The sequence below is a fragment of the Rhinatrema bivittatum genome, chromosome 16, assembly GCF_901001135.1.
Source record: "Rhinatrema bivittatum chromosome 16, aRhiBiv1.1, whole genome shotgun sequence".
Lineage (NCBI taxonomy): Eukaryota > Metazoa > Chordata > Amphibia > Gymnophiona > Rhinatrematidae > Rhinatrema > Rhinatrema bivittatum.
In genome coordinates, this window is record NC_042630.1 from 66,154,086 (window position 1) to 66,165,390 (window position 11,305).

The 11,305-nt window shown below is 46.4% G+C and overlaps 1 pseudogene; it reads right to left on the minus strand.

Annotated features, from left to right (window-relative positions):
* Positions 1-9,903: 9,903 nt before the first annotated feature.
* LOC115077801 lies at positions 9,904-10,468 on the minus strand (annotated as a pseudogene).
* Positions 10,469-11,305: the final 837 nt, after the last annotated feature.

The following is an 11,305-nucleotide window of genomic DNA, read 5'->3' on the forward strand; positions in this document are numbered from 1 at the left end:
GGCAGGTTTCATTCATTCAGCAACTCTGGGGAGGGCAGGGGGTGGGCTACTGTTTTTCGCAGGGCTGGGGGAGGGGGGGGCAGGAGAGTGTGGGGTGGTTAGTTTAAGAGAACTTTTCTCATAGGGTTGTTTTTGGGGGAAGGGGGAGGTTCACACACAAATACATACACTAAATTTGCACGATCTCGGGAACGCACCAAAATAGCCCTCTCCAGACCACAAAACAAATTTGGAAGTGCAAATTTGGTTAGGCACTCCCCTATTTGGCTACATAATGCTCACAGATGCCCAGGGACAGACCACATGTAGCACCAACAATTTTAATTTCCCAGGTCTTGGGAGGGGGCAGGAGGTTGGGGGGTTATTATTTGATTTAAAGGGTTGGGATTGGGGGGGGTTGGGGTGGGGGGGGTTCCCACAGAAATAGAAAGACAAAGGTTTTCTGATCTGAAGGGTAGGCAGTAGGCGGGGGGAGGTGACAGTGAGGGGAGGGAGAATGAGGGGGGAGGTGACAGTGAGGGGAGGGAGAATGAGGGGGGAGGTGAGTGTGAGGGGAGAGAGTTGGAGTGGGGACAGGGGAGGGAAGAGGGGGTGAGTGACCATGGGGGAGGAGGATGAGTGACTGAGGTAAATGAGCAAGGGGAAGGGGGAGGGAGGGTAAAGAACCTGACTCTGCTACTGCAACGCGTGGCCGGGTACACTAGTTTATGAATAAGATCCAATAAAATCGGGAGGGAGTTACGGGCATTGGAAAATAACATAAGCATATCATCAGAGAAGAGCATCATTTTTTGTTCGCTGGTCCCTGTCCAAATACCAGGTATTCTGCTATCTTGTTTGATTCAATGAATGAGGGGTTCTAGGGAAAGGATATAAAGAAGTGGAGAGAGTGGGCACCCCTGTCTTGTGCCTCTGCCCAGGGTAAAGATAGGAGATGTAGTTCCATTTATGCAGATAAATGCCTTCGGGTCCTGATATAATAATTGAAGGGCTGAAAGAAAGGCACCCTGAAACCCAAAGTTTTGTAAAGTATCAAAAAGATACGCCCAGGCCACCCTGTCAAATGCCTTTTCGGCATCAAAGCTAACTGACAGGGAGTCTGGTATATGACTTAGCCTACAGCTTTCCAATGCTACCATAAGGCATCTAATATTAGCAACGGGTCGTCGTCCATAGACAAACCCCGTTTGTTCTGGTGAAATGAGATCTGGCAATATAAATTTTAAACGGGATGCTAATAATTTGGCGTAAATCTTCACATCCTGATTAAGTAGTGATATTGGGCGGTAAGACCCCGGGTCGGCAGGATCCCGCCCCGGCTTTGGCAGAACAGTTATAGCCGCCATTTTCATTGTCTCAGGTAACTGATTATGAGTGATCATGTAATTAAACAGGGTGACTAAGACTGGAGCCACTGGTTCCCCTAGAGTTTTGTAGAACAGATGATACCATCTGGGCCAGGAGATTTGTGGAGTTTTAAGTCAGATATGACTGTCAATACCTCCTGGAGCAGTATAGGCCTATTAAGACTGTCTAACTGTTGGGGTGTTAATTGGGGTAGCTGCAGCCCCCCCCAAAAAGTCTCGTTAGTTAATTTGGTGAGGGGGATCGGAGGCATACAAATTGGTGTAAAATTGGTTGAAAATTTGCCCTATCTCAGAAGTGGAAACAGCTGCCGAACCATCTGATCTACGGAGAAAGCTAATACATTTAGAGGGTTGTTGGGCATGCGTTAAGAGGGCTAGAAGCCGTCCAGGTTTATTGCCATGGAGATACAGTTTATGTTTAAAAGAAAACATGTTACCTACGGCTTTATGATGTAATAGGTCATTTAATACAGCTTGGGTTTGCCGAAATCTATCTCTCCAATAATCTGTGTTGGCACGATTCCATTGGGCCTTAAGATACGTTAATTCCTTTTCCAAAGTCAGGATCTGAGCATTTTGTTTTTTCCTTTTTTGGATTGTATATTGCAATATATCTCCCCTAAGAACAGCTTTCGCTGTTTCCCAGTAAAGAACTGGATCCCCTCTGTGTTGCCCATTAAATTCATCATACTGTTTCCACTTCTGATCTAAATACAGTTTAAATTCCCGATCAGTCGACAGCCATTCCGGCATACGCCATTGGAATAAAGAAGGCAAGACAACCGCTGTACCTGTTGTACAAAACACAGGACAATGGTCTGATATTTCCAAGTTTCCTATGTCAGCCCTATCCACAGTAGAGAATAGTGATTCAGAGAGTAGAATATAATCTATTCGGGATTTGGCCGGGTGTGCTCTAGCATAGTGAGTATAATCCTTGTCGGTCGGGTGGAGAACCCGCCAAACATCAAGCAGCTGTAATGATTGATTCAAGAAGGTGAGGCCCTTCTCAGGACTTAATATAGGCTGAGGCTTACTAGAACATCTATCCATGTTGTGGTCTATAACACAATTAAAATCTCCAGCTACTACCATAGGTTGGGGGCCCACATTCAACAACCGAGTGACCAAGGCAGTGAAAAAAGTGTGATCATACTTGTTAGGACCATATACGGACACCAGAATAATAGATTGACCAAATAGACAGCCCTTAACTAAGACTATCCGCCCCTCTGTGTCCGACCACTGGGTCTCCAACTGAAAAGAGACAGACTTATGGATCAAAATGGCTACACCGTTTCGTTTGTGGGTCCCTGATGAAAAATACACTTGATTATACCCTCGTTTGTTTTTTAATTTAAGGTGCTCCCTGTCTAGCATGTGGGTTTCTTGTAGAAACACAATATCCCCTTTCGACTTATGGCAGTGAGTCAGAACTTTTTCCCTCTTAACAGGGGATCCCATGCTTGCCACATTCCAGGTCATATATTGTACCTTCGGACTCATGATGCTAGTTAATCCCAAGTCTACTCCCTAGAGTAGTGAAGAACCAAATATACAATAAGTAGGCCAAGCATGGGCGCCCAGCTCACCCACGCGGCACATACCCAGACCGCAGGTTCCTCAGATACCACTGCCCATAGGTCCCCATGAAAACGACTGTATGTGTAAGTAGAAATTGCCTTGCTATTCCGAAACCAAACAACATTCAGAACCCCTGAATGAAATGACAATACCAAGCTTCCGGCGCTTCCCTCCCCCAACCCCATCCAACCCCCCAGCCCAAATTGAATATCACCCAAAATCCCAATAAGACCCAGACAACCTCTCCGCTGCGAGAGCCAGGATCATAAGGGTGTGGTCAGGTATCTGTCCCCACATAAAGAAAGAAAAAAGAAAAGAACAAGGGAAGAGGGTACAAATAAACAGTAACAACATGGCCCAAATGGCACATGGCCAGGCGTCCACTGATTAAACAATTGCATTGTTCACAGATGCCGAGTGTACACTATGTCCATTGCCCCCAAGATGCAAACAAGGCGAGGACTCTTCCCTCCAAATAACATAAATGGTGTAAGCAGGCATTCTCACGTAATTCAGGAGCCCGAAGCACCCAGTACCGACCCCTGTCAGGGTTAATAGCTGTTCATCCTTCAGCAGCGGGCATCATGGTCTGGAAGTATTTTTGGGCATCTGCAAATGAGTCGAAGGCTTGATTTTGACCATTGTGCCAGATGCGCAACTTTGCTGGCTACTGGAGTATGAAACATATTTGTTTCGCTGCTAGTTGAGAGCACAACGGGCCAAATTCTTTCCACTTGGTGGCAACTCGGGCGGAAAAGTCCTGGAAAATTTTTACAGGCTGGTTCTGAAAGATAAGCGACTGGACTTTCCAGGAACCCTGCCAGATCCGTTGGTGATCAGCAAAGTCTAAAATACGAGCCAGTATGATCCGTGCCCGCTGGTTCGGCAGGGCGCGGGCGCCGAGGCGATGGGCCCTCTCTATTTTTAAGTTATCTAACTGAGGAGCGATTCCCAGGGTTTCAGGCAGCCATCGGGTAAGTTGGTCGGCAAGGTCGGATTCCGGGATAGATTCCAGAATCCCTACAAACTGGAGGTTATTCCGATGAGACTGGTTCTCCAGGTCATCGATTTTTTCCTCCTGAGTCTGGATCAGCTGCTCCAATTTGTGAAGTCTGCCTTCACTTGCTAAGGCCTCGTCTTCCGCGGCCGATACCCGATGTTCCAGGGCATCCAATCGGGGGTGTATTTCGGCGAACTCAGTTTTTAATTCCGAGATTTGTTCTTATATCTTGTCCAACTTGCTTGAGAGCGCCGCCGTTACCGCCGTAGTAAGTGCAGCAATCGCGGTTTCATCGCAGAGGCCCAGCGGTCCTTTGTCAGAGCTAGCTGCCATTTTGTCGTCCCCTGCTTTCGGTTTGTCTTTGTCCTTCTTTGCTAATTTAGGGGGCATCGCGGCAGGCAATTTGTTCATATAGCAGTTGATGTTCATAAGCTCTTCAGTACAGTATGAGAAAGCCGTGAAAATAAGATCGGGTGCCCGTTTAAAACACCAATATGAGGACAGATACCTGGAGCCAGGAAAGAACGCGTCTTCCCCAGATCACCACATCACGTGATCCTCTAAAATCATTCAAGTTTAATAGAGGTTATAGGAGTTTGATTATCCAGAGCTTATTGTAGCTTGCTGTAATGCAATTATTTCTGACTGCTCTGGTTGAGGATGTCTGTAGAGGTTTGGCTGTTTGGATTCAGAGTTCTCACCCAGACACAGACTAGTTTGAATGCCACAGACCAACCATTGAGTGAATTCATATTTACTGTTTTGCACTGTGAAATGTTTATGAACAGGCAAGAATCTGTTTATTATAGTTATGCCAATAGTTCTATGGTGAGAAAGTACTAAAGACTGAGAGAATGAAGGTCGCACAGCTGTACCTGAAATTGTTAAGAATACAGAGGGAGGGAACATCACTGCTCTCAGAAGCATTTATTAAATAAGGAGTAAAAACAGCTAGAGAGAGGGAGAGTGCACTTCTGGAATTGATATCACAGATTGATTGTTTGGATGCATGTAGCAATTGTTATTATCGCTTTGTTGCGACCGTCGCTGCCCGACGTCTTCACTATGCCCACCTTACCTCTCTGGCGACTCCCTCTGTGCCTGTTGGAAGTTTGGCTGCCGCAGCGTCATCGTGCCATTCTCCTCCGGCGTCCCCGGACCAGCCAGACGCCGCACTCCGCCATGTTTCCCAGCAGCCTAAGGGCGTGCACGCGGCGCAGCTCCTACTCAAGTAACAGCAGTGGCGCGAACCTCAGGGGCATCCCCCTGAGGTGACGTCATCTCCACTGGATATTTAAGGTCTCTGAATTCGCTAACTAATCGAATTAGCATAGGGTTTCCTTGCTACTCTGCCTCCTCGGACTTACCAGTGGTACCTGCTCCTCAGGGGCCTCGCTTTCTCTTTGCTTTTCAGATCGCAGTCTGGAACTGGTACTCACTCCTCGAGGGCCCACTTACTCGGACTTGCTACTGAATACTAGGGATGTGCATCTGTTTTCCACGGATTTGTAATCCGCAACTTATTTTTTGCTATCTGTTAAATATGTGGGGAGGCGAAAAGCATCGCGACTCCCCACGTATTAAACAGATTTCTGTTTTATTCGGCCTAAATAAAAATTTAAACCCCCCACCCTCCTGACCCCCCCAAGACTTACCAAAACTCCCTGGTGGTCCAGCGGTGGTGTCCGGGAACTCATTCACACACTCGGTGCTAGTTTCATCATGGCGCCGATAGCCTTTGTCACAGGGGCTACCGGTGCCATTGGTCAGCTCCTGTCACATGGTCATCGGCGCCATCTTGTGCTCCTACCATGTGACAGGGGCTGACCAATGGCACCGGTACCCCTGTGACATAGTATGGGCAAAGGCTATCGGCACCATTTTGAGTCCTGGCCCCCCCAAGACTTACCAACACTCCCTGGTGGTCCAGCGGGGAGTCAGGAAGCCATCGCTGCACTCGTTTGCCGGTTTCATCATGGTGCCGATAGCCTGTGTCACAGGGGCTACCGGTGCCATTGGTCAGTCCCTATCACATGGTCACTGGCGCCATCTTGTGCTCCTACCATGTGACAGGGGCTGACCAATGGCACTGGTAGCCCCTGTGACATAGTATGGGCAAAGGCTATCGGTGCCATTTTGAGTCCTGGCGTCGGATGGCAGGTCGCTCCGGGACCCCCGTTGGACCCACAGGGACTTTTGGCCAGCTTGGGGGGAGCCTCCTGACCCCCACAAGACTTGCCAAAAGTCCAGCGGGGGTCCAGGAGCGACTTCCTTGAACGCTGGCCGTATGATCCCAATACTCAAAATGGCGCCGATCGCCTTTGCCCTCACTATGACGGCGATCAGCGCCATTTTGAGTATTGGGATCGGACGGCCGGCGTGAAAGGAGGTCGCTCCTGGACTCCCGCTGGACTTTTGGCAAGTCTTGTGGGGGTCAGGAGGCCCCCCCAAGCTGGCCAAAAGTCCCTGTGGGTCCAACGGGGGTCCCGGAGCGACCTGCTATCCGACGCCAGGACTCAAAATGGCGCCGATAGCCTTTGCCCATACTATGTCACAGGGGCTACCAGTGCCATTGGTCAGCCCCTGACACATGGTAGGAGCACAAGATGGCGCCGGTGACCATGTGATAGGGACTGACCAATGGCACCGGTAGCCCCTGTGACACAGGCTATCGGCGCCATGATGAAACCGGCAAACGAGTGCAGCGATGGCTTCCTGACTCCCTGCTGGACCACCAGGGAGTGTTGGTAAGTCTTGGGGGGTCAGGAGGGTGGGGGGTTTAAATTTTTATTTAGGAGGCCGAATAAAACAGAAATCTGTTAAATACGTGGGGAGTCGCGATGCGTTTCGCCTCCCCACGTATTTAACAGATAGCAAAAAATAAGTTGAGGATTACAAATACGTGGAAAATGGATGCACACCTCTAATTGCCACTATCAGAATGTTACATCAAGTACCATAGAGCTGTACCACTGGAAGAGTTCTCAGGACCCTGTGTGGCAGGGCAGTGGAATTCTTCACACCCGCAGGTCATTCCTTCCCATCAGGCTGATGGCTCCTGGAGAATTGTCCTGAACTTTAAAGGATTAGACAAGGATTGGACAAGGACAGGACTTGAGAAGGGCAGGACTAGACAAGCAACATGAAACAAGAAAGACTGAACAGGGCACATGACTGGCTAGGTGAAGCTAGAAGGCCTGAAAGCCACAAAGTAGGACAGGCTAGCCCAAGAGGGCACTAAGCATGGCAGGTAGGCCATAGGGATGTGCAGACCAAAAGTTTATGTTCATAAGCCCATAAGTCGAAAGGGGGGGGGGGGGTCATTTGCGGTCAATATGGACATATGGAGAATTCCATAAGTTGAGTCTATGTCCATATGTGCAAATAAAAATTTAAACCTTTCACCCTCCTTAACCCCCCCCCCCCCCCCCAAGACTTACCAAAACTCCCTGGTGGTCCAGCGTGGTCAGGACGCCATTTCTGAACTCCTTTGCAAGGAGCACGTGACGTCGTCATCACGTCGGAGTGACGCGGCGTCACGTGATTCCCCGCGCGTTCGCTCCGGGACCCTTGTTCGACCAAAAAGGAACTTTTGGCCAGCTTGGGGGTGTCAGGAGGCCCCCCCCAAGCTGGCCAAAAGTTCCTTTTGGGTCGAACGAGGGTCCCGGAGCGAACCCGCGGGGAATCACGTGACGTCGGCGCCACGTTGGAGTGACGCGGCGTCACGTGATTCCCCGAGGGTTCGCTCCGGGACCCTCGTTCGACCCAAAAGGAACTTTTGGCCAGCTTGGGGGGGCCTCCTGACACCCGGATTTCCAACGTATTCAACATAGCTATGTTGAATAAGTTGGAAATCCGATCGTTTTCGCCTCATCACTTTTTTAAGTTAAAAAAAAAAAAAGTAGCGTTTTACATTTAAGTTCAAAACGAATGCACACCCCTAGTAGGCCAGGAAGGTCAGTGTAAGACCAGAAGGCCTATAAAACCCATAGCAAGGCTAGCAGGCTTTTAAGGCTGCAGAGTAAGGCCAGAAGGCCTGGAAGGGCCCAGAGCATGGCAGGTAAGCATGGAATGCCACAGAACAGGGTAGGTGGAGAAGTTAGGCTACAAGGCAAGGTAGAAGGTCTGGATAGGCCACAAGGCAAGGCAGAATAGCAAGACAAGGATGTCCATGTCAAGGAGCCAGGGTGACTCAATGCAGAGGCTCTGAGGGACTGGATATGATAGGTTAAGTTAAGACTGGGGTTGAGGTTTCAGGTGATCAGTGAGGAGCTAACTTGTACAGCTGGAAGTGGGCTCATTGAGGATCTCTGGTGGTGGGGAGGCTGCACAACATGTGGAACCGTAACATGGAAGGACCATTCCACATTGATGGAGCAAAAAACCTAAAGACTGTTTCTTGAGTGTGTCCAAATCTAATCATCATAGGAGAGGGGATATCTAAAAGATTTCATTGGCATGAATGTATTGGAGGGAGGATAACTAGAAAATGTGTTGGGATGAATGCAAATAGTGAGTAGGTTGATAAGAGTGGCAGGTAGCTCAAAACTGGGGATAACCTTTCTACAAGGCATTAAACACTAAAGAATAAAATCTTAAATCATACCATATCTGATGAAGTTGACTCTTCCCTCGAATGTTTATGCCTCAAATAAACTGATTAGGCTACAAGGTGCCACTTGCCTCTTGTCATTTTTATAAACTATACGTAATCAGAGGCTTAAGTTAATAATGGTGTGATTCAATCATTTATTTTTGCCACAAAAGTAATGTATTTGCCAAATTCATGTTGAAGCTGCCTAATTGTACATATTTGATAAAAGACATTATAATAATCCAAGTGACGAAGTTTTAATCAATGGACCAAAGACTCAAGATCTTTCTTGCCAACTAAACAACATATTTGACAAAGAAAGTGTAAAAAGAAAAAAACATGTCCAAACTTCATTTGATATTTCTTCATTCATAGGGATCAAGTTTGGTTTCAGGTTTTACAACAAATCTTTCAGGTTAATCCACTAATTAAGGAAAATTCTTTAAGGGGTGAGTAGCCTTGCTGATCCACAAAGTTTCTGTCTTTGAAGGGTTAAGTTCTAATCTATGTTCTTTTAAACAAGAGCCAGTTGCAGCTAGAGGTGATGCCCCACCTTCTTCTATTCATCCAAAAAGGACTGAAGTGGCCTTGGTGATAAGACCCCAAAAGGCCCAGGATTTAAATAAGGGGAACTCCCTATTTTGAGTTTCCCTCTGTATTAAAAGGGTCTTGGTTATTTGCAGACAATGCCTGGACTATGAACAATCCCTCTACAGAATAATTTTCCAACCTCCCTCCCCAAATCATCATGAAACTGCGAGACACAAGAAGAAAGCTCCTTTACTGTGGTCATGCGTTCTATTCATAGATGGAGGTTGCCATAGTTTTAATGGTTTCACAGCATTACCTGTAATGAATATTGTCATCCTATGTCATTAAATTTCAGACTCCATGCACTTCTGAACATCAGTAATAAAAAGGTGCCACATACTAGATCAGGGCTAGGCAACTCTGGTCCTGGAGTGCTACAAACAGGTTGGGTTTTCAGGAGAACCCACAACGAATATGCATACAATGGAGGAAGAGCATGCAAATATACCTCATGCATATTCATTCTGGATATCCTGAAAACCAGACCTGCTTGTGGCATTCCAGAACTGGAGTTAGCTATCCCTATCCTAGATGGTACAATGGGTTACTTTGGTTCCTGACAGCCATTTCTCCTGGTATTTTACTTGTGCCCCTGGGCATCATAGACACAGGACTACAGAATATAATATATCAGGTAAAACACTAGTCTGAATTGAAATTATCTTTAAAATTGAACTATGTTTAATAAGCAGGGGCTCTAAGGGAGCTGTGTCACTTTTTACCCATGCAGTCAAACATATGTTCTGAAAAATAGAAAAATGTATTTCCTATAAAAACAGTTTTCTTATGGAAACTTTAACCTCTTTATTTTTCAGGCTGTAAATAATGGGGTTGAACATGGGAATTAAAACACTATACAACAGAGAAAAGAGCCTGTTTAGATCCAGTGACTGCATGGACGTTGGTCTCATATATAAACAGATTATAGTCCCATAAAAGAGAATAACGACTGTGGGAGGTGGGAGGAGCAGGTGGAGAAGGCCTTGCATATCCCCTCGGTGGAACGGATCCTCAGGATGGCAGAGATGATGTAAATGTAAGAGATGCAGTAAAGCAGGGGAGTCCTAGAAATACCCCTACAATGTATGTAATGTGATCGATAGTGGAGGTGCTGTTGCAGGAGAGTTTCAGCAGTGCTGAGATATCACAGAAGAAATGGTTAATCTCATTGGATCCACAAAAAGAGAAACGTGATATCAGGACAGTGTGTGTCACAGTTTCTAGAAATCCTGATGTCCAGGCCCCAATGGCCATCAGCGCACAGATTCTCTGATTCATAATTATAGTGTAACACAGGGGGTGACATATTGTGATGTAGTGGTCATAAGCCATAACAGAAATGATAATAAATTATACGCATGCAAAACCCAGAAAAAAAAAAAACATCTGTACAAGACACCCGGGAAATATTTTGATTCTTTCTTAACAAGATATCCAACAGTTTTGGGAGCGTGACTGATGTGTGAAATATCAACGAAAGACAGAGGAAAAAGTACATGGGGGTGTATAGGCGAGGGTCCAGGCACATCAGGGCTATAATAGTGAGGTTCCCCATCAGGATGATCAGGTAAAGCAGTAAGAACAGAAGGAAAAGGGGAATCTGCAGCTTTGGAAATTGAGGATAGCCCAAAATCATGAATTCTGTCACTGTAGTGAGGTTTTCCTCTTTCATTGGTTTCTGGAAATAAAGGGAAGACCTTCCTACTTTCAGAAAAAGACTGAAAACCTGGTTATTTATGAAAGCCTTTCCAGATACCAATTGAATCCTTCTTCAACTCAAACAACAAAGACCTCCCTTCAGGATAATCAATAACTGGACAACTCCAAAATGATCTTTATTTTTTAATGGACAGGTCTATTACCTTGTTACTCTACTATCTCACTGTTAATGTTTTTCTATCGCTTTCTTTCCATTCCAAGTTGCATTATGTCCCTGTTTTATTGTAACTGCTACTTCTTCTTACATCACATGATATTGTTCTAAGTTCTTATCCTTTTGTTCACATCCTGTTAATTGTAAACCGACATGATGCGACTCCCATCGCGAATGCCGGTATATAAAAAAATAAAATAAATAAAATAAATAAATTAGCAATCCAGCTATTTCCATGCAAGGGGTGAAGCTCTGAAAACTGCTGCTCCCAGAGACGTTCACAGTGGGCCGTATTG